The sequence below is a fragment of the Amblyraja radiata genome, chromosome 15 (assembly GCF_010909765.2).
Source record: "Amblyraja radiata isolate CabotCenter1 chromosome 15, sAmbRad1.1.pri, whole genome shotgun sequence".
NCBI lineage: Eukaryota > Metazoa > Chordata > Chondrichthyes > Rajiformes > Rajidae > Amblyraja > Amblyraja radiata.
Genome location: NC_045970.1, coordinates 3,311,708 through 3,336,544, shown reverse-complemented (window position 1 = coordinate 3,336,544; position 24,837 = coordinate 3,311,708). Strand labels below are relative to the sequence as shown.

Here is a 24,837-nt window from a genome sequence, read left to right as displayed (position 1 = left end):
GGGACCATAGTATCCTCACAGTTCCCTCTTCCACCCAGCATTGTGTCATAGAGTTACAAGGTTAATTCTCGGGATGGCAGGACTGTCATATGCTGAGTGAATGGAGCGGTTGGGCTTGTATACTCTGGAGTTTTGAAGGATGAGAGGATATCTTCGTGAAACATATAAGACTATAAAAGTTTGGACACACTGGAGGCAGGAAAAATGTTCCCAATGTTGGGGGAGTCCAGAACCAGGGGCCACAGTATAAGAATAAAGGGTAAGCCATTTAGAACGGAGACGAGGAAACACTTTTTCTCACAGAGAGTTGTGAGTCTGTGGAATGCTCTGCCTCAGAGGATGGGATCTCTCTCTCTCTCTCTCTCTCTCTTTCTTTCTCTCACTCTCTCTCTTTCTCTCACTCTCTCTCTCTTATATATATACATTTGTATATGTACACAAACATAAAATTAGCCAACAAACAATAATAGTGCAAAAAAACAAAGTTGATGTAGTTCAGATCTTATTTGGAGCAGAAAATGTTGGAGCTAGTCACTTTCATTTGTGGCGAGAGGAACATAGTTCACATCTCAGGTCAACAACTTTTCATGAGAACTGGGAAAAAGTGAGATATATAAGCTTGTTTTATAGCTCTTGGAATGAACTCGCACCGTGGGACAGGGCTACAAGCTTTCTATATGTGTGGATGGTAGGAATTGAAATAAATCGATTAATGACATAGTGCTGGGAGAATATGGTAATAGTAGCAGGAAATCTGTGAAGTTTGGTGATCTACTTCCAGTGGACTAAAGGAATTTGAGGTGATAAATTATTTAGATTCAGGTACAAACTGAAACACCCCCAATCATCTATATTCTATTCTATGGAGAGAAGACAGGTACGGATGATCAACCATGATCACAGAGAATAGTGGTGCAGGCTCAAAGGGCCAAATGACCTGCTCCTGCACCATTCAGGCAATTGTCATATGACATCGTCTATTGTCTATAAATGGAATTCAGAAAATTAAACAATGCATTGTTGCCAAGAGATGGTCTGTAATGTTCCGTTGCTGTGGTAGCATTAGGTCAGTTCATGGAACCTGATGGGACAGTAGCTTTTTTTGTACTGGGAGTGTGGGACGTTTACACTTCTGTGTCTACTGTCCGATGGTAACAGTGAGAAGACAGCACGGCCTATCCCATTTCAGCTATTAGTTGAGCAAACTTAACCTGAACAACTTATTATTCTTAACATCTCTATATTCTGAGACCTTTCCTGTAAAAGATCTTTCAGGGGAAGTGTCACGACTATCCGCAGTAAGTAAAACGTAATCTGCGTGCCTTTGTAATCAATTCCCCTCGCAATAGACAATAGCCTTCTTTGTGTTTTTCTAATTACTTGCGCTACCTTGTGCAAGTACGTGACTATCAGGAGGCTAAACTCAATCTGGAAATTGTCTGCTTGGGGAAAGATCATCAAATATTTTCCAAGTGATTTCCATCACATAAGCAAAGAAATTAAGGAATTTCACAAGCTCTTGGTTTGAAGCGATTTTAATTTAGTTTAGAGATACAACATGAATCAGTCTCTTCGGACCAGTGATTCTATGGTGACCATCGATCAACCGTTTTAGTTCAGTTGTTCATTGTCATATGAAAAGGTTGAATTTGCATGCTATCCAGCCAAAGGAAGGCCTATACATGATTGCAATCAAACCATCCAGTGTACAGGTGAAGGGTAAATAAAGATTTTATAGTGGAATGATTGTAATGGATGTCAGCAGACCTCTTACAGCCTGCACGCAGACGCAGACCAGCACGCAAAGGATTGCCTTGCTCAGGCGCCAGTTGGTCTCGACATTCAAACTGGTTTAAGAGTGTTTTATTGTCGAGCATGTTTTATTGTCTTATGTCCCAAAACAGGCTATTTTGGCGAATCGGAGATGGTAAGTTGGCTTGAATTGTTTTATTTTAACGAAACAACGAGACGAGAGTGGATAAGACAGCCACATTTACAATGTGGCTTCCACAAGTGTGGGCGCAAGACTGACAGTTACTGACAGTTACAGCAAAAATACTGCCATTAGAACACCCGCGTTACTCAGTGACTCCTTCAGTCAATCACGGGGGTTCGATTACCCAGAGCCACCACCGGGTGTCGCTACACTATGTTAGTCCCCTTTTTCAAACACTCCCTACACATTAGTGGCAAATTTATGGAGGCCATTTACGGTAACCTAAAAAGCTGCATGTGTTTGGGATGTGGGAGGAAACTGGAACACCAGGAGGAAACCCACAGTCACTCAAACTCCACAGAACCCAATGTCCGTATGGAACCAAGGTCTCTGGTGCTGTGAGGTAGAAGCTCTACCGGCTGCCCCATTGTGCTGCTCATTTTATGAGTGCAAATTTCATTGATGCTTTGTTTTGAGTTTTAGTTACTTTGAGAATAGAGCAGGATTTGCTATTGAGTCAGTTTATAGACACATATCCTGCGAGAACGTCATCAAAGTGAAACCATGTACATGTTCAATGACCAAAAATCAAGTGAAATTTGACCCTGCTTCTAAAACAATTGAGGACCCAAGTTCCACGTATCCACTCTCGCAGAAATATTTTGTGTATTGCATTGCATCATAATTTGTCCATTATTGCAACTCCCCATTATTGAGCATTATTGGGGCATCTTTGAACCCTTAATCCTGCTCTGCTTATTGGTTGTAAGGAATTTAGATGTATGATCATTTAACACATTGGAACTACCTGAATTTTAGAGCCCAGCTGCCTTCATACTTGTTGCCTTCTCCCCCATTACCCCTGATTACTATCAATCTCCGCCATAAAATATCCATTGACTTGGCCTCCACATCCATCTGTGTCAATGAATTAGACAGATTCACCACCCTCTGATTAAAGAAATTCCTCCTCTCCATTCACTTTAATCTATATTACTAAAAGTCTGATCTTGACCGCTTTTGGCCCACTGTGCTGCGATTTCCGAGAGAACGCCACCACCTACGGCCGTTATTTTTGGCCACCTCGCTCAGAGCCCACGTCTGCCTTCCTGGACCAGAGGATTTTTCCCATCGATGAAAAATCAGAGACATATTAATGTTTTTTAAAAAATCACCATTCTCTCTACTGCCCCTGCTGGAGGGAGGGGGTGGGACTATAAAACCAGGAAGTGGTGTACCTCACTCAGTCTCTGCAAGATGGAAGTCACGTCTCTCTGAGCTCTGAATAACACTGAACACATGTTTGCTCTACTGTGAGTGCCCTTAATGTGGTTTCAAAATGAAAATATGGTTGGTTTGAAGTAAAAAGGCACTGCCTGCAAATGGTTATTTGGGGGGTTTGGGTTGAAGTAAAAAGGCACTCTCTCGTTCTCCCCACCTCCCCTCTTCCCCCCCCCCCATTCTCTCCCCCCCCCTTCCCTCCCTCCTCTCCCCCCTCTCTCTCGCTCCCCTCTTTTTCTCCCCCTCATCTCCTCCATACCCTCCCCCAAACCTCCCTCCCCTCCACACCCCCTACCCCTTCCCTCCACTCACATCATCCCCTCTCAGCACCCCCTCACTCAGCACCCCCTATCTCCCTCCCCTCCCATCCTTCTCCCCCCCTCTCTCTCTCTCACCTTTCTTTTCCCCTCCTCCCCTCCATCCCCTACCCCACCCTCCCTCCCCTAAACCCCCCTCCCCTCCACACCCCCCACTCTGCTCCCCACCTCCTCTCACCCCCCTCTCTGCAACCCCTCTCTCTCCCCCTCACTCTCACCCCCTCTGTCCTCCCCTCTCTCCTCCTCCCCCACCTTTCCCCCCTCACCCCCCCCCCCCCCCCCACCCCCTCTTGCCCCTCTCTCTCTGTCTCTGCCCCTTCTCTCTCTGCCCTCACTCTCTACCCCCGTCCCCCCTCTCTAGATGTGACTGCAAGTTGGGGGCTATTCGTCAGTAGATAGGGTGGTTATTGGGTAAAATGAGCCATTAATATTATTAATATAATATCAAGGGGGGTAATTAGCGTGTGTGCAGGGGTAGTTAGTGTGTGTGACGCTGCATTCCGCCTCCCCCTCCCCCACGTTGGGGGTACAGACCTAACGGGTCTGCACTTGGTCTAGTGTCTCTTTATTATCTGCCACTGATCTGCTTTGCATTGGGTATCACTTTCTTCAATTGGACCCCTCTAGCATTTGCTAATCTCATCATTCGCATCATTAGTACTGAACTATTATCTACCTCTTTGATGACCCTTGGACTATCCTTGATCAGACTTTGCTGGGTTTACCTTGCGCTGTAAATGGGTCGATTGCAAACATGTATTGTCCTTCTGCTCACTGGTCAACATGTAACAAAATCTTTACACTGTACCTCGGTACACGTGAGAACAAACTAAACGTAAACTCAAGATCATAGACTATAGAACAGTACAGTACAGGAACAGGCCCTTTGGCCCACAATGTCCGTGCCAAGGATGATGCCCGGTTAAACTAATCTCTGCTCTGTACCAATTCTATTTAATTAATATTTTGGTTATTTTGCAGCCACATTAAAATAAAAGCATGTGGAGGTGCATTTGTGCAAATGAAAAGCCCCTTGTATCGGCGGGAGTAAGTATTTTTGTAATTTCCTGTTGTTGCATTTGCATTTACAAAATTTGTATTTGTATTCATGATATATTTTGGAATTTTGTTTTTCCTTGTATAAAATAATGTGTGGACTACAATCACTTGCTTATGATTTCAATTGCAAAAATAATTAATGAAAATGCTTTTCCTGTGCTTAACTTAACTTGTCTGTTATATTTTGCCTCTGGTAAATGTTAGCCGTTTCAAATTGAATTACTCATGTTTTATTATTTGTTATTGGCATTACTAATTTTTATTAGATGGGTTGTGCATATTGAGGCTGAGAAATGTTTATTTGTGTAAAATGTGACTGGTTCACTACTTGAAAAAAGATTCTCCTCTCAGTAAACCTGGGATGTTTATGACATTCATGATTTTCTTCCTGTCCTGTGCAGTGATGAGCAATGGTGGGCCACTAATGTAAAAGCAACCCTGGAAAAGATGGGCATCCTGTTTGTTCCAAGATAAAGGGGATTGGTCTGAGCAGGACCCAAGCTCCTGGTGCTAGGAGTCAGCTGCTCATCATAACACCTTACCTTGTGGGCAGCATTGACCACCAATTCTAAACTCCTCTGCTCCAACGTATCACTACTCACCCACAGTCATCAGAGAGCTATTGGCCCTCATTGAAGCCTGAATTGATCCTTGGTTTTCACTTATGATACGACACAATAAAACTTTCTTCATCCCCGGAGGGAAATTGGTTTGCCAACAGTCACAACACACAAAGTTCGCGAAAACTTGAAATTAAAAGTGCAAATAAAAAGAAAAAGACATGCGACTGTTGGCTGGCTGCCATGTGCACAACGCCTTAAACGGAACGAACGAACGAACAAACAAACAAACAAACGCAGGCACATTCCCCAAACCGGGACCCACATTGTTCTACCACCGTCCCACATGGCAGTCCCCCGTCGCCGGATCCCGGTCGTTCCGGTCGGCGGCGCGGTTGTTCGGTGGGTGGATTCGGCCCGCGCGGCTCCTAGAGTCTCTCCCACCTCACGTGTGTGGCTCTCCAGGACACTTCCCCTATTCCCAGTATTACTAGCAAATCAGACTTGCATCCCAGATACAAAGAATTGCAGATGCTGGTTTATATCAAAAATGGACACACTGCTGGAGCAATGGTGGTGCAGCGGTAGAGTTGCTGCCATAACAGTGCCAGGGCACCGGGTTCGATCCTGACTACAGGTGCTTGTCTGGATACCTGCATGGATTTTCTCCGGCATCTCGGGTGTCCTCCCAAACTCCAAATACGAACTGGTTTGTAGGTTAATTGGCTAGGTATAATTGTAAATTGTCCCTAGTGTGTAGGATAGTGTTAAAGCACATGGATTGCTGGTTGGCGCAGACTGGGTGGGCCAAAGTGGTGTATCTCTAAACTAAACTAAACCAAACTAACTCAGTGGCTTGGGTGAAAAAGGATGGGTGAAGTTTCAGGTTGAGACCCTTCTTTAGACTGATTGTAGGGGGTGGATCTGGAAGCAAGCAAAGACCACGACAAATTTGAAAAAGGGTCCTGACCCGAAACATCAACCATCCTTTTATTCCAGATACCACCTGACCTGCAGAGTTAATCCAGCACATTGTGTCTGTCTATCCTATTTTCCCCCCTCAATATGAGAATTCATTGTGGGAAAACCTTTGAGCAGGTTAAAATACACAAGGCCAATTATGTTGGGTCTCCAGAGTAACTGAATTTTGCAGCAGTGGCCTTGCAATTAAAACAATGCATTGGCTTCCATGCATTCCTCATTAATGCACTTCTCAAGTCACTGAATATTTCAATTCTCTGGAGTCTGATTCACTGTGATGCAGTTATTAATGGTAACCAATCATTCTGCAGGCACTGTGCTGCCACAGGGCTACAGGTAAGTATTCGGTGGCTAATTTAACTGAGCAGCTGACTCAGCATGAGCAGCTAGTAGCGCAGCTCAAAGACGACATTCAGGACAAGGAGATGCAGCTTCGCGTGAGAGATCAACAGCTTAAGGTAACACCAATTCCAGTTGAATATTTGTTACCCTCACTGAGCTATTACAGTGATCTGTGTACTTTGTGTTTGCATTTCTGCAGTTGGATTTCACTTGAAAGCCTGAAAATTCAGTCCTTAATATTGCAAGTTTTCTTTTTAACAATAACAATTAACAAGCCTCTTATTTTCTAAAGCAAATACTATTGTTAAACCGTTTCACGTCGTGTGTCGGATTTTTTCAAGGAAATTGAAAGGATGCCTTCACACTTGGTTTAGAAGGTTGTAAAATAGATTATAAAATAGTAAGATTAAACGAGAACTTACCAGTTTGAAGTTTGATCTGTATTTTATGAGGAGTTACGATGAGGGATTACGTGAAGAACCCCGCCAGGACGCATGCGTGTCATTCTTCAAAGCAGTGGTGTGAAATCACAGATAACTGTAATGACTAAACATAGTAAGATTAGAGAAGAGATACCAGTTAAGTATATGATCAGGGTGGGAGCGGAGGGCACGTAATCCCTCATCGTAACTCCTCATAAAATACAGATCAAACTTCAAACTGGTAAGTTCCCGTTTAATCTTACTATTTTACTTCGGAGTCACGTGAGTGACTACGTGAAGATTTTAAAGCTCTGTGATTTCATGCCGTGGAAACGAGCCCATGCATCACGTCTGCCTTGACTGTGGGAGGAATTGTGTTAACATAATTTGGACATGAATTCGACATTGAAATCATAAAATTTGTTAACACAAATTTATAACCCCTTTTTATGGGTTTAAATTAATTTACAGAACTTAAAATTGTTTCTGCAAACGTTCCAGGTTTCATTACTGGTTTATTATAAAATAATTGGAATGTTTTCCCCTCCAGACCATCCTGCTGCCTTGAGGATTTGGTCCATTGGTACATCCAACTGTATCGCTGCCGATGTAGCTGCAGCCCTGGTGGAAAGATGTTTTTAAAATATTAGTATCCACCCCAGCCTGTGTTAGCACCTGTTTCAGCCATCTTGAGATGGTCTGGACCGTCACTCTTGGTGTGGTTGCTTGTGGTTGACCAAAATGTGCCTTTTCATTGCCTCTTAGGATATTCGTTTTCTCCATGTATAACGACAGATGTCTTACTATACACAGACGGTCATCTGTTGGGTATGACCTAATTGTATATTGAGGCCTGCTGATCCCTTTCTGTTCTGCTTACTAACTCATAAATATGAAACGTAATATTTTCTGTTGAGGAAGTCATGTTGTCCAGTCTAGTTTTTACAGTGACTATATCCTCTGTGCCGTGACCAATACCATTAGCATGACTGTTTTAATGTCAGTCTGTGTAGGGACAGAACTGTTGCTGGAGACCAATTCCTGAGCATCTTCAGGATAATACTTACATCCCATATTTGGGAGTATCTGGTTCTTGGGGATAGTATTAAAAATTCCCCTCATAAGTTTTGTACCAGTGGGTGAGTCCCAACAGTGTAATGCTCTGTCCCCTGCCATAGGTAAGTCGATAGGGCACTTCTGGCGCAGTTGATGGCACTGTAACTGAGCCCCTCATCATAGTGGAGGCCTGCCAGATATTCCATAACAGACGGGATGTTCATGTCTCTGATGCCATGTTTGATACCACTGGAACCATGGTTGTGTAGGCTAATCGGGTACTACCAATACCAGATGCAGAGTCTTGTTGTATTTCCTTAATACCCGACTGATGAGGCAGGAAAAGGAGGGAATGCGTAAATAAACAATTCCCCCCCCCCCCCCCCCCCCCCCCCCCCCCAATGCAGCGGAAATGCATCTGTCGCCGCTGCCCCAGGGTCTGGTTCCCATGAAACATAATTTGATAACTGGTGGTTTTAGTCTGGATGCGAATAAATCGATATCTGGTGTTCCATATTTGCTGTGATATCAGCAAATACTATTTTATTCAACATCCATTTGGTGCTTTCATTAAATTTGCGTGACCTGGTGTCTGCCACTGAATTTAGTCTTCCTGGTAGGTAAGTGGCTGATATCCAAATATCTCTCTGGATACACCATTGCCAAATTGTAGAGCCAGATTGTCACATGATGTCGATTTGTTTCCACCCTGTGGTCAATGTATGCTACCACGGTGGTATTGGTATTGGTGGCTCCCCACCCAAGTGCACTGGCATCAGTTTGTAGTACCATGGAAGGGTTACTGACAATGATTGGATTGGAACAAAGCCAGATGTTATCTATCCACCATTTTAGTTCCATTTTAGCTTGATTGGTAGTTTCACAGATCTGTCAAAGTGGCCTGCATAATTTAGAGTGCTTGTATTTTGCTCTCTGTAAGTTTTGGTAATGTAGAGGTCCAAATTGTGTGGCTGGAAAAGGCAGCCATCATTATGCCAATTACTTTTGCTACCAATCTGATGGATGGTTTGCTGATGTCAGTGAGGTTATTGCAAGCCTCTATTAAATCTCTAGCCTTTCCCTTAGGCAGAGTCACCGACATGTGAACTGAGTCAATGGTGAAACCCCAGATAGTCCATAGTAGTGGAAGGCGTTAGTTTAGATTTAACTGGATAAAAAATGAATCCCAGTTTTCCAAATAACTTTTTTGTGGCTGTTACAGTTTGTTTGGCCAATTCCAAAGTTTTGCCCACAATGAGTATGTCATCTAAATATGCCATGACCATGTGTGTACGTTTCCGTAGAAACGCTAGGGCTGGTTTCAAATTTTTTGTTTAACAGCCTGGGGCTGATGATAACCCATTTGGCAGTACTTTATAGTCAGAGTTGTCCCATCCAGTTGAATTTTAAGTAACATCTGTGGTCACCTCGTATAGGCACTGAATAGTAATTTTTTGTATTGTATTGTATTTTAATGACCACACAGCCAGGCTGGTGGAATTTGTTTTCAGTACAGCTCGGTACAGGTTCCAACATTTCATCAAACATTAAACTTGTAACATAGATATACATACAAACAGACACATTTCATAATACATAAGGGCCATGCTTTGTTAAGCATCTTTTAAATCGATGCTGGCCATTGAAGTAACCTTTGGAAATTAATTGTTAAGCAATAACAAAGGTATCTATTTTGTCAGATCTATGATGATGCGATAACCATCATCTTTTTTGTTTTTGATAAATATATTGGACATGAATTCTAATGGTTCGTGTTGAGTTTTCTCAATTACACCTTTTATGTAAAGCCGCTTTAGTTCAGCTTGCGCTTTTGATTTTCCTTTATCAGAAGGCACGAACATTCGGTTCAGTATATGTTGAACTTGAGGGCTGTACTTGTGTATAAACTCTATTGTATATCCCTGGATACTGCTTTAGATGTAAGTATCGGTTGTTATCATGCTCCATGCATTCAGAAAAGAGTGTAATCTCCACCCAATCTCCGTGCTACCTGTATATTGTAGGGAACCAGACCCACCTACCTCCATAGTTACCAGTGGCAGGTTTACTTTTTGTAGGTTCTTCGCTGCTGTTATCGCGCTGGGTCTGGATTTTCGGTTTGGTTGGCGTTGGAGGTCCCCGCATCTTCCAAGAAGGCCGGCCTGGGCCATGGCCTAAAAAGAATCATGTTTTGGGTACCGGACCTTATAGCTTTCACCAGTTCTGCTGGTGGGTGCGTGGGGGTGCTGTCTTTGGCCGTAGTGGGTTCCAGTAGGTTCTCTTGTTCCTGCACGCCCTGCACACTTGTCTTTCCTTCTGCGGACCCCTCTCCCAGGTCAGCCCAGAACTGACCCGCAGTGCTCCCCTCTGATGAGGTAAAAGCACTGTGCAGCCCTTCAAGAGGTACTGCTGTGGGTTTATTATAGGGCCCACAGTGACCCGACTCCCTCTCCGTCTGTCACGTTGGAGCAAAGCTCCATACACCGCTCCATCCGGCTCCAGCGCTCTCGGGCGCTGGCCGCCCGCGGTTGTTCAAAGTCGGACTCCTCTGAGTCCACGACCTTGTTTGTTTTGTGTCTAGCCTTTCCGCCCGGCCGCGTGGATCTGGCCGGTGCGGAGGCGACATCGGGCACAGCTGATCCCACTATCGGTGATCCGAGTGCCGCTGGCTGCTGCTGGCTGCCCGCTGCTCCGCGGTCCTCCTTCTCCAGCTTTGTCCTTACTGCCCTTCCGTGGAGTGGATATGGCCGGTGTGGAGGCGACATCGGGCACAGCTGATCCCATCTAGCCCACCAGCTTTGTCGCAGCCCGTTGGTTTCTCCACCTGCAATCAGCATGGTAAAAACACAAAAAGACCGCAGCTCTTACCTGCAGGTCCAGGTTAAACTTGTCGCTACAGGTGAACGTCGTTCCACCCCGTCTGCTGCCATTATTGACTTGTCCAAAAGTCAACGGCCCCATTTAACTAGTCTACCGCCCGGCTGTGGTGTTCCGGCCGGCGCGGGACCAAAAGTCGGGCACAGCTGTTTCCATTATGGGAGATTAGCGAGCCTTTGGCTGCTGCTGCCGGCTGCCCGCAACTCCGCGGTTCTCCCCCGCCAGCTCTCCCGCAGCCTTCATGGATCCGGTCCATGTTTCCACCTAAAAGGTAAGTGGAAGGAACGCAGTCTTCTTACCTGCTGTTCCCGACTTTCAAATTCTGGAACCCAGAGTCTCCTTACATGCTGTTCCTGGCTTTGAAATGTTGCAATGCGTGTAGCGATATGCCACGCATGCATCCTGGCGGGGTTCTTCACGTAGTCACTCACGTGACTCCGAAGTAAAATGTTATTGAAAAGTCCTACTCAAATATTTAAGCAGAAAGTCGCGCCTGATGCTTCCAGTCAAATACGGAGAGAATGCTGCACCTGAAGTGCCAACTTTCAAATGAAATGTTAAATTAAATCGTGTTTGGTGTCTCAGGTGGATGTGAAATATTTTATTTTGGCATATTTTAGAGAAAGAAATGTGTTTTCAAGGGTGACTTTTCCAGTCTTTACCACAAAAGTAATACCCATCAATGTAATAATCCACCACATTAGTACATTATCACATATTTCCTATTTTCAAATTAGTTATATGGTTTACGACATTCCAATGTTAATTGAACAATAAAAGTCCCTTATAAGCAACGTTGGCTGCAAACAAATTTTAGACACTCTGAGGAAGTTATTGAGAGTTTGTTTTGCCGCTGAATCATTTTGGGGCTTGGTTCCAAATACAGGCTGTGAGGTTTGCTAAATTTGCAGTGCAATTGCAGCCATGTCTTGATTACTGCATTAATTTAGTGAAGTTGGCATCTCCGAAGGTGGACAGATCATCAGGTCCGGCAGAAATGTTTCCCAGACAGTTAAAGGAAGCAAGGGTGGGAACAGCCGAGGTTCTGACTAAATGTTTTCAGTCAGAAAATTGTACAGGAGATGATGCAGATGGGATTTTATTTTATTTAATTGTCACATGTATCGAGTAAGCTATTAAAGAATACAAGTTCCGGACAAATTTTGTGAGGTTCGATGAGGAGGCACCGTGTTGGGTGGCACGCTTGCGCAGCGGTAGATTTGCTGCCTTGCAGCACTTGCAGCGCCAGTGGAGCTGGAGGTAGCTTTGTTAGGGATCAACGTCGGGAGCTCCAACTGCAGGAGCTATAATCGCCGACTGCGGGAGCTTCGATCGCCCCGACTGCGAGTGTTCCGATTGCCCCGACCGTGGGAGAAAAGGAGGAAAATGGTAAAAGTTATTCACCCTCCATCACAGTGGGGAATATATGGTCGCCGAAAAACATGATGGAGGAGCTGCCTGCCCTGGTGGGGACTCGGAGGGATTTCCGTGAGTGCAGTCATCCTGGATTCTGGTGTGAGTGTGGACGGCTTTCTCACTTTGGGCGGACAGGGTCTGCAGAGAGAGTACAGCATTCGGTGAAGGAGCGTGTGTGGCCCGGACATTGAACTGATGGCTGTGGGTCTCCACTTATCCTGTGTGCCCTAGAGATTCACACAAGCCGCTGTGGTGGCTGTTTATGTTTAATCTTTATATAGTTTTGTGTCTTGTTGCTTTTTTGGTATGACTGTGTGGTAATCACATTTCACTGTACCTCAGTACACGTGACAATAAAGGACCATTAAACCATTGAATGCAAATTAATGATTTCATCCCGTGATTTCATTAATGATAATTTTAATTTAATGTCTTAATACCAAGGTGGAATTGAGGACCTAACTATTGGTGCACTTGAATTATAAATGTTGCACATGTGTGATTTCCATTCTATGTTGCCCAGTTTTTATCACTGTTATAGTGCATCATGTGAATTTCACTCAGACAGTGCCTCCCCCGTTTGCCCTGTCTCCCGCTTGCATAATGGGCTGGTGAAGGAAGCGATGTGTGTGTGTGTGTGTGTGTGTGTGTGTGTGTGTGTGTGTGTGTGTGTGTGTGTGTGTGTGTGTGTGTGTGTGTGTGTGTGTGTGTGTGTGTGTGTGTGTGTGTGTGTGTGTGTTCGTGTGAGTGAGCGCGTGTTCGTGTTCCATTCTGACAGTCGCCGTTCCAGTTGCCGGTTTTTCAGGCGACTGCCGGCAACTTGACTCGCCTGACAAATCGCCCAAGTGGAACAGGCCCATTAGGCTTCCGAAAGTCTCTTTAGTTTAATTTGGCTATTTTTAATTTTTTAGGAGTTGGTTGAAGATTTGAGGGAGGTTGAGATCGAAAATGAAAATGGCTAGGACAAGCTTTTGGCAGAAAAGCACGCCATGCGAACCAAGGTCAGCGACCTGATGGAAAATCACAAGGGATATTTTAAAATTCTCAAAACAAAACACAGCACTCAGCTCCGTAAAATCAGGGAGAAACATGCACAAGAAACATCACAAAAAGATCAGTGCTGTTTACAACTTCACAAAGATCTCCAACGTTTAAGACCTCATGCCAAGTTCTGTGCACCACTTGCAGACCAAGCAATTGGTTCGTTAAATTATTTCACTGAACAGAAGATTAAAGAACTGGAAGGTAATTACTCAAAGTTGACCTGTTAATATTTTTGGCCATAAATGTTCCTACCGCAGATTTGTACATCTGTCGGCTCGTGGTAGGGAGTAGGTTTGCCTTAAAATATTCTAGCGTTAGAGCAATGGAGTGGATTTTATGACAAAACATCACTTCGTTTTTGTTTTGCCGTGTAATTATCTCATCCCTGTAACCTCATGAGATTTTGTGTATGCAAATTGGTTGCTGTAATTCACATATTTTATCACTGATCACACTTAAAAATATACTTCATTGGTTGGTAAATGGGTTGGTACATTCAGTGATCAGGAAAAGTAGCGTGTAATCTAAGATTTTTTTCACTCGGGTATTCTGGTCAGATTCCTTGATCAGAAGATCGTGATGTTTAAAGGATTCAAGAAAAGAATTCTTTGAGAAGCATTTGTGAGAGTCTGCCAAATGGCTGACAGGAACACACAGTAGTCATTTGGACAGATTCGTACAGATGCTTTTAAAAACATTCTCTTCTTGAATCCTTTAAACATCGCTATCACTGAATTTTAATTTTGAGAGGATGCTGATAGTTAAAACATGACATCGTGAAGGGCGGCCTGGTGGCGCAGCGGTGGAGTTGCTGCCTTTCAGCGCCAGAGACCTGGGTTTGATCCTGATGTGGTGCTTCTCTGTACAGAGTTTGTATGTTCTCCCTGTGGGTTTTCGTCCAGGTGCTTCGGTATCCTCACACTCCAAAGACGTACAGGTTTGTAGGTTAATTTCAAATAGCTTTTAATAAGAAGACCACAGAGCAACCAGGCCACTTCATTAACTCCATGAATGTCTTATCTCTGTGAGTCTTGAGCTGTGTTTGCATGACAGTTTACGGAAGAGAGGGTGAAACCAGGGACAAGGTAGAGAGACTATATTCAGCAGCAGAAGACAATATTTATTTGGAGTAATTTAAAATAAATAAGGGTTTTAATGGAGCCAGTGGAGAATTATCATTTTGTTTGTTTTGGGATTAAGTAACTTTATACCTTAATTTCCAAAATGTTGAGGGTGCACATTTTCTGTGGAGCTTTTTTCAAGCTTCTAATCTTTTCTCACTAGTGATAGTTAAGGAATTTATCATTGGATAAATGTGTAAATGGAATTACCATTTTGACTTACAAATCTTCAAGCTTAATGAATTGTAACATTTCAAGGATATTTGATGATTTCAAATGCTGCTATTTAGTAAAACATATGATTTTCACTGATTGCCATTAACTGCTGTGGAAACAATTGCAAATTGTGGAGGTATTGCTTTTTTTTGCAACAAATATCAGATCATTATGGGTGTTTTTTCCTTTCTCTTTCTAAAAGAACAAGTGAGGCTTATGAAGCAAGAGGCTGAAAGATCAGAGGACAGGTTCATGTCAATGGAAGCTTCGTACATGTTGAAAATCGAACAGATTCAAGAGGAGCTGGACAATGTACAATGCTTCAACAACTCACGGTATATCATACCATCAATTTTCCTTTTTTGATAAGATGAAGTCATTTCATTCCAGGTAAATAGCAAACAGATTAATATTCAGTTAATTGTCACCAGGTGCAAGGGAGTTTACCCCAAATAAAAATCCCTTGCACCTGTTGACAATTAACTGAATATTAATCTGTTTGCTATTTACCTGGAATGAAATGACTTCATCTTATTAAAAAAGGAAAATTGATGGTATGATATACCGTGAGTTGTTGAAGCCTTGTAGGAACCAAATTTTTTTTTTACACAGTTAGTTATGTACATTGTAGATTTTAAATCTGGGCTCAACTGTATGAAGGAGTGCTTGCCTACATTTCACTGCTCACTCCATTCCGTGTAGAACCCCTTTCTGAAGAGTAAGTGACATGGGATAGATGTGAGCCTGCAGGAAAATTCAATCATAAAATAGTTGTGGTAGAATGGAGCTGTCGGCAGTGGCACATTAAAAATATAATGCATGCTAAAATTATTTAGAGAGTCATACTGCTCAGAAACAGGCCCTTCAGCCCACTTGCCCATCATGCCCCATCTACACTAGTCTTATCTGCCTGTAGAGTCATAAAGCAAAATATTTAATCTAGAATTTGAATGGTGACTATTTCACAGACCACTAGAAATCACTTGGCTTTAATTGACACCAAAATTATTTCTACCCAGCTTGTACCTTCTCAGAAGCTACTGCTGGAGCTCAAAGACGTAGCGGTTGACTTTGAAGAGGAGAACGAACAGTTACACCGGAAAGTGAACTGGCCACGACACGTCGAGGCACAAAATGGTGTGTGTATAGTATGACTTTAATTGGGTAAGAAGGAACTATGGATGCTGGTTTACACCGAAGATAGACACAAAATGCTGGAGTCAGCGGGTCAGGCAGCATTTCTGGAGAAAAGAATAGGTGATGTTTCGGATCAAGACCCTTCATCAGACAGGGAGGGAGAAATTAGAGGTATGGGGATGTACAGAATAAAGCAGAGCCTGCATCGATGACTCAGGTAGGTTGGAGCTGACAATGGTCCATTGTTGGCTGGGGATGAGGTGATAATGAAGGAATACAAATGGTGAAATCAGCAAGAGGACTAGGGTGGGGGAGAGACGGGGAGAGAGAGAGAACGGAAGGGTTATTTGATTAGAGATCCTTCATTCTCTTGTGTAAGAAGGAACTGCAGTTGCTGGTTTAAACCGAAGATAGACACATAAACCTGGAATAGGTCAGTGGGACAGGCAGCATCTGTGGAGAGAAAGAACGGGTGACGTTTCAGGTCAGGGACCCTTCCTCGTTTTCTTTATTTAGGCAAGGCAAGGCAAGGCAAGGCAAGTTTATTTGTATAGCACCTTTCAACAGTGCTAATTCAAGGTGCTTTACATAAAACATTATAAGCATTGGAAAGAAACACATATGAAATGACATTTAGATGTAAAACGATTATTAGATTATTCAGATAAAATAATTACTAAATTTAAAAGCAATCAAATAAAATATTTAAAATTGAATAAAACCAGGAATAGAAGTTACAGTGCAATATAGGTAATTAATAAATTGTATTGTTTACTGAAAGGCAGCGGCAAATAGAAAAGTCTTCAGTCTAGATTTAAAAGAGCTGAGAGTTGCAGCAGACCTGCAGTTTTCTGGGAGTTTGGTCCAGATATGTGGTGCATAAAAACTAAATTCTGCCTCTCCATGTTTAGTGTGACCTGTCCCAGACGATCTGAGAGGTCTGGGTGGTTTGTAGCTAAGCAGAAGATCAGAAATATATTTTGGCCCTAAACCATTCAGTGCTTTGTAAACCAACAGTAGTATTTTGAAATCAATTCTTTGACAGACAGGTCAAAGAATTTAAATGGTGATACGTGTTTTCTTACAGAGAATCTTCAAGCAATATTGGAGCAATATGAAGAGCAACAACACAAAATGCATGCAAAATTAGAACAAGTTACCAAGGGAGCAACTTCCCAGGTTGGGAGAATTTGTGATGCATTTAATTTCTCCACATACAATCTTAATTCCAAGTGTGCGCATTCTGCACAGATTCAACAGTCTCAAGTATCCTGATATTACATTGCATTTTATGTTGCTTATTCAGATTTATTTTTTAATGGGTCATTTAAGTAAGTTATTATTTTGCTCTTTTCTATCATCACCCTTACCTTTTGGCTTGATGCTTGCATCTGAGGGGTGCTATTTGCTTCCACACCAGATGGTTTCTGTATGCCATACTTAGAAATGTTACAACATGTTGGGATTTTAAAAATGAAGTCTGCAATTTATCCCATCAGATAAAGCATAAAAAGAAGTTTAATTTGACACCTAATTCACTTTCATATATTCAGTAGTATTAAAAAAGTTATGGCCATTTTCATACTCTGAAATTAGCATGTTGTTCCCTATTGCTTTTCCATTGATTTAACTCAAAAGCTGTGATCAAGGACAGTCAAAAGCCCATAACTTTCTTAAAAATTAAGAGAACTGAATGAAATGTTCAGTTATTATAGATTGAAGCATTCTGAAACAAATATGAAACAATCTTACTTAGATGACCTGAAATTAAAGCATATAATTAGTTAGTTACCTAATTGTAGCTAATTACAAAATTCAATTACTAGATCTAAACATCTATCCATTTCTTAAGAAAAGGTTAACATTTTTAAATAGCCTAAGTGACCAAATAACACAAGAATTCACAATATAACATGATTTTTAAATCTCATTGTCATGAATTTATAAGCCAAATGGAAGGAATTTAATGTTTAATTCCCGTAAATTAATGGCCATTTTAATAATCTTGCGAGTGGGTTTTTGTGGAACGCGATCGATTGGAACGTTGCGATTGCAGTGACTTTGAACCCCATATTGGCAGGAAAAACACTGCCGGTTCGTATGGGGCCAAAATCACATTATCTCTAAGGAAATTTTGATCAAAGTCATCCTAAGAAGCAAGTTTATATGTAAAATAGACGATTTACAATTTGTTTTGTCCCCTACGTGAGATCCGTCCCGTTGTAAGCATCAACGGCGTTATAAGGAGCTTTATATTTTACTCCAGGGATGAAATTGTCCCCCGATTTTTAAATAAAAACTTCAGAGAACGGAAGTCGGAACAATTTTTCTGCAGCATCTTAACAGCCTGAGGAAGTTCGGCTCCGACAGGAAGGAGAAAACGGCATTTTAATCCCACGCACCCCCCCCCCCCAAGGCGCCAAAGTCGTGCACACGGCCAGTGGAAGAACTGCAGCGTCGCTGAAGGTAAGTATTGTAACATCGCTACAATACCACACACCTTGGTCATCGAGAAAGTCTACTCAAATAACTTGTGTGGTTGGGGAAGCAACAGAGTGTTTCCAGACTTTTTTATCTAGTTTGGGTAATTTTACATTAATTCTACCCCACCATTCAATCATGGCTCAAGGTAGAAATCAATGTTTTTTAAGCACAAATCTTAGAAGGTACTATTTAAAAGAGCACTTTCATTTACTAATGACGCACGGAAACAAGCCCTTGCATCAATGAATAAATTGAGCAGGATACTAAATCTCAAGGTACTAAAGATGAAGCCATGACATTGCTCAATGGTGGGACTTGTTCCAAAGGCATATGACGACTAAATATTTGTGTTTTTATTTATTTTTTAATTTAAAAGATTCCAATATGGACACAGCAAAGATATGTTGTAATCTTGTTTTGCATTCATGTGTGATTGAGCCCTATTTTCATTTTGCAGGAAAAGGAAGAACTGGAAACCTTTCAGCAAGCAACACAGAAGGAGCGCACAGAGCAAGATCCGTCCTCCTGCAAAATTGGCTGAGCTAAGGTTTGGTTCTACTTGGACTGGGATATCAGTTGCATTTCTATTGTGCCATACGATCAAATGGGATTATCCCTTGATGCTTTGGCCAGCAGACAACGTTTGAAGTGTCGATGAGGGATTTTTCAAGGGTTTATGACACAAATTCTAGACGGAATTGAAGGTGTGGTACGTTACTTGGATGACATCCTCATCTCAGCCCCTGGCAGGCAGACACATGATGAAAGGTTGGAAGTGGTATTCAAACGCCTTGATACACACAGTGTAAGAGTGAAGGCACAAAAGTGTGAGTTCTTTCAGAACTCGGTGGAGTACTTGGGCCATAAGATAGACAAGGATAGTCTACACCCCACCAAGGGTAAAGTTGATGCGATCAAGAATCACTAAAAGTTAGTATGCAGGTGCAGCAAGCAATCAGGAAGGCCAATGGAGTTTTGGCCTTTATTGCTAGGGGGATTGAGTATAAAAACACGGAGGTCTTGCTGCAGCTGTACACAGTATTAGTGAGACCACATTTGGAATACTGTGTACAGTTCTGGGGTCCATACTTAAGAAAGGATGTACTAGCCCTGGAGGCAGTGCAGCGAAGGTTTACAAGATTAATTCCTGCAATGAGGGGATTGACATATGAGGAAAGGTTAAGTAGGCTGGAACTCTACTCTTTGGAGTTTAGAAGAATGAGAGGCGATCTCATTGAAACATATAAGATCGTGAGGGGCCTTGATCGGGTGGATGCACCGAGGATGTTCCCAATGATCGGGGAAACTAGAACTAGGGGACATAGTCGCAGAATAAGGGGGGGCTCTTTTAAAACTGAGATGAGGAAGAACTTCTTCACCCAGAGGGTGGTTAATTTATGGAATTCACTGCCCCAGGGAGCAGTGGAAGCAGAAACGTTAAATATATTTAAGTCTAAAATAGATGGTTTTTTAGCTGCCAAGGGGATAAGGGGCTACGGGGAGAGGGCAGGGATATGGACCTAGGTATGGTTAGTATAGTAAGACCTGAGTGATCTCCTGGACAAGTGTCGATCGCCTGGATTGGGGTCGGAGAGGAATTTCCCGGATTTTTTTCCCGAATTGGACCTGGGTTTTTATCCGGTTTTTTTTGCCTCCCCCAGGAGATCACGCGGTTCTTGGGGTGGAGAGGGGTGTAGCGGTATAAAGGGGAGGGTAGTGTCTTGTGTTCTGTGTCTTGTGTCTACTGTTTGTGGGTAAGTGTGTCTGTTTAGTGTTCAGCCATGAGCGAATGGCGGTGCGGGCTCGACGGACCTGGTGGTCTACTCTCGCACCTACTTTCTATGTTTCTATGTTTCTATGTAAGAACACGCCCACTCCCAGAAACATATCTGAGATACGATCCTTTTTAGGATTAAATGCATTATTGCGGGAAGTTCGTGCCATGTCCCTTGAGCGAGATCTTGAGAAAAGATGTACCATGGAAGTGGACACGTGAATGTGACCAAGCGTTCAAGTCATGTAAAGCTCAGTTGGTAGAGGGTACAATACTTGTTCAGTACGATGTAAATAATCCAATGAAGTTAGCATGTGATGCTTCACCATACGGTGTTGGTGCTGTCTCTCATGTGCTAGTAAATGGAGGGGAGAGGCCTATAGCCTTTGCGTCTAGTACACTCAGTTCCAAATAGAGCGAGAGGATCTTGCATTAATTTTTGGCATTAGGAAGGTTTCACAAATACTTGTATGGTAGAAGGTTTGTAATCGAGACTGATCACCAGCCATTGACAGTGATCCTAAATCCAAAAGCACACATACCAACTCTAGCAGCAGACAGAATGCAAAGATGGGCATTGATATTGACTGCATACCAGTATCAGCAATGCTGACGCCATATCTAGATTACCTTTGGAATCGGAGGTTACCAAAAAAACAGAGAGAACGTGTTTTATTTCTCTCATGTAGAGGAGTTACCTATCACTTCAGGGGATATTCGGAAGGCTACTCGCACTGACAGAATTTTGTCAAGAGTGCAGGAGTATGTTACAAATGGATGGCCAAACAAATTGCCGGATTCAGAGGCAGAACTGAACCCATTTTTTGTACGTAGGAATGAACTCTCAGTAGACCAAGGGTGTGTCATGTGGGGAGCGAGGGTTGTAATCCCTGAAAGATACGGAGTAAAATTGCTAGGAGATCCTCCTGATCAGCATTTGGGAATGTGTCTCAAAGAGTCTAGCTAGAAGCTATCTATGGTGGCCTGGTGCAGAGTTAGACGGACAATAATTGTTCATTGTGATTGATAGTCACTCCAAGTGGATAGAGCTGTTTCCAATGAACAAAACGACATCCAGCAAAACGATATACATTTTGCGAGGATTGTTTGCGTCCTATGGATTTCCAGAGGAAATTGTGTCTGATAACGGAACTTAATTCTGTTCACAAGAGTTAGCGTAATTCATGAAAGGGAATGGTGTAAAACACACTAGTCGCTCCATACCATTCCGCTTCAAATGGAGCAGCAGAACGCACAGTGCAAATTTTGAAGTGTACATTAGTCAAACAACTGTTGGATCCAAATCCAAAGAAAAGACAGTTGTCTCTGTTTCACAAACTGGCTAACTTGAGATGATGAACTAAGCAGAGGTTCTGCAGAGGAAGCATTGCTTGTAGTTGAATTGAGTCACTGAGTTGAATGTAGGTGCTTGTTTACTAACATGGTAATAAAATGGCACATCCATTTTGCCCATCACGTTTAGCAACCTTGGAAAAATAAGATGTCATTAGTCTTTGGACGCACTAACGACATCTTATTCTTCCAAGGTTGTTAAAAGACACACGTTAGTTACTTTAGACTTTAGAGATACAGCGTGGAAACAGGCCCTTCTTCCTACTGAGTCTGCGCCGACCAGCAATCATCCTGTACACTAGCGCAATCCTACACAAATTACAATTTTAACCAATCCAAATAGCCTCATGTCTTTGGGATGTGGGAGGAAACCAGAATACCCAGAGGAAACCTACGCAGTAACAGGGAGAAGTTGCAAACTCCACACAAACAGCACCTAGTCAGGATTGAACCTGGGTCTCAGGCTCTGTAAGGCAGCAATTCTGCCCCGCTGTTACTTGATAGAATCTGAAGAACCAAATGTACATAATGTGGGTGGAATTACAGAATTCTGCTTGTAGTAGCACTGAACGATTTATCCATTTATGCTCCACCCTTTCATCTTTGATATGCGCCTTTGAATTGTTTAAAAAATATATATTATCATTGAGTATTTTTTTACCACTTTTTAAGGGAATATAACCTAGGTCACCATTTGCAGAGTGAAAAATAATTTATCCTCCTCTTCCCCTGGCATTTTTGCTAGTTTCTATACCCTTGCTTCCTCCAATTCAAGAAACTGTCTTTCCTGTTTTGCTCCATCAAACCGCTTGTAGAGAAATCCACGGACTGCAGAAAGCAGCTGCTTCAAAATCCTTGGAGAAGATTCCTTGAAAGCCGTGTGTTCTCCCATCCCTTGGTATCGATTACATTTCTTTGAGAAGGTGGGGTTACTGTGTTACCGATTATGCTGCTGTTTTCTTTCCAGACGTAAACCTCTTCCTGTCAGACCAGCGCCCAGGAAGTACACCATTAGTTTGGAATCAATCGATGAATGTTAGGAGGCTTTGGAGAGAGACCCCAGTGAACAGGTGGTGGTGGCACGGAAGGTGTGTATTGCCAATCAATGCATCGTTTTCTAATCTAATTTCCTGACGTTTTACACTGTATCTTGTCCCCCACCCCACCCCAGTGAACAGGGCAACCATGGAAAACCTGCTTCTATGTACTTACTAACTAATAAATAGGATACATAGTACATCGGTTTGGAGTGGGTGATTCAGGCAGACAACACAGAAAACCTGGCCTGGTTTCTTTGTCCAGCCTCGAGGTCTGCACGTGGTGCCCCTCCCCTCACCCAACAACTCCTCCTCTCCTGCGAGACATGAGGTGTTTGAGTTACTCTCATGTCGCACTCACTCTAATCGGTTTTCAAATGCATATCTCTAATCTCTCTGTTTCTGTATGAAAGCGCGCGGTGAATACAAGCCAAGGTGTAAGCCAAATCTCAAAATCAATGCAATAAATTTGGTTATCTCATCATAACCAAAAGATCTTAAATGTAGAGACACCTTTCCAGGAATACAGAGAGCAAGAGAAAACAGCTGATGAAGATTCATCTTTCCCCACTTTCATCATGCTGTATAGTGTTGGAATGGATAAGTCACCCATCACCAAGGAATCCAAGACTAACCATGGAAGCATTGTCATTTTCTGATTGACTGCGACAGAGGATTGTTTAGAATCTAGACCTCCTGTCCAATAGTTCATTTTTGCTAGTTTCTATACCCTTGCTTCCTCCAATTCAAGAAATTGTCTTTCCTGTTTTGCTCCATCAAACCGCTTGTAGAGGAATCCACAGACTGCAGAAAGCAGCTGCTTCAAAATCCTTGGAGAAGATTCCTTGAAAGCCGTGTGTTCTCCCATCCCTTGGTATCGATGACATTTCTTTGAGAAGGTGGGGTTACTGTGTTACCGATTATGCTGCTGTTTTCTTTCCAGACGTAAACCTCTTCCTGTCAGACCAGCGCCCAGGAAGTACACCATTAGTTTGGAATCAATCGATGAATGTTAGGAGGCTTTGGAGAGAGACCCCAGTGAACAGGTGGTGGTGGCACGGAAGGTGTGTATTGCCAATCAATGCATCGTTTTCTAATCTAATTTCCTGACGTTTTACACTGTATCTTGTCCCCCACCCCACCCCAGTGAACAGGGCAACCATGGAAAACCTGCTTCTATGTACTTACTAACTAATAAATAGGATACATAGTACATCGGTTTGGAGTGGGTGATTCAGGCAGACAACACAGAAAACCTGGCCTGGTTTCTTTGTCCAGCCTCGAGGTCTGCACGTGGTGCCCCTTCCCTCACCCAGCAACTCCTCCTCTCCTGCGAGACATGAGGTGTTTGAGTTACTCTCATGTCGCACTCACTCTAATCGGTTTTCAAATGCATATCTCTAATCTCTCTGTTTCTGTATGAAAGCGCGCAGTGAATACAAGCCAAGGTGTAAGCCAAATCTCAAAATCAATGCAATAAATTTGGTTATCTCATCTTAACCAAAAGATCTTAAATGTAGAGACACCTTTCCAGGAATACAGAGAGCAAGAGAAAACAGCTGATGAAGATTCATCTTTCCCCACTTTCATCATGCTGTATAGTGTTAGAATGGATAAGTCACCCATCACCAAGGAATCCAAGACTAACCATGGAAGCATTGTCATTTTCTGATTGACTGCGACAGAGGATTGTTTAGAATCTAGACCTCCTGTCCAATAGTTCACCAAGGAATCTACATTGCTTGTTTGCTCATAGAATAGTGCATTCATTTGGACCATTGTATTGAAGCCGCTACCACCCATTCGTACATTATAATGCGGATCTTTATAACATGATAAGTAAATACAAATCTTCACATCTGTACCTAGGTATTTTACTAATTCGTTTAATTCTGAAAGAACTAATTAGTTGAGGTTCATAATTGATAGGATAAGAATTAGGCCGTTTGGCCCATCAAGTCAATCCTTGATCGAATCATGGCTGATCCATCTCTCCTTTGTAACCCCATTCTCCTGCCATCTCCTCATAAACTCTGACACCTGTATTAGGTTGATGTTAGTTAGCTATTGACCTCTGTTTCTGTTTTGCAGGCGAAGAGTCGAGTGAATTTCTTCAAGCGCTTATTTACTGCTCGAAAATGAAGACTTCCCGGACCAGGTCACGCTACTTGGTCTTGGCGTACTTTGCGACACCACATTTGCTTGTTTACATGTGCCTGGAGAGACTTTTGTAGACGCACTACCGATGGGAATGACACCAATGTATTTATCAAAGTTGTTAATGAGTTGAACACTGACCACAGGTGTATAAATGAATACTGTATTGTTAATGTATGAAATGTATGAACGCAACCCCCAGCGATGCATGTTGGTGTTGAACCGGCCGACCCCTGTACGGAGCCGGTTCAGGGCGACCCACTCTTT

General features: G+C 42.7%; 1 long non-coding RNA gene across 1 annotated transcript; it reads left to right on the top strand.

Annotated features, from left to right (window-relative positions):
• The first annotated feature begins 22,500 nt into the window (after positions 1-22,500).
• On the top strand, positions 22,501-24,635 carry LOC116981599. The gene is made up of 4 exons (XR_004414240.1): positions 22,501-22,511; positions 22,844-22,848; positions 23,378-23,477; positions 24,505-24,635. It is a non-coding gene; the product is annotated as an uncharacterized LOC116981599 (long non-coding RNA).
• The last annotated feature ends 202 nt before the right edge of the window (positions 24,636-24,837 follow it).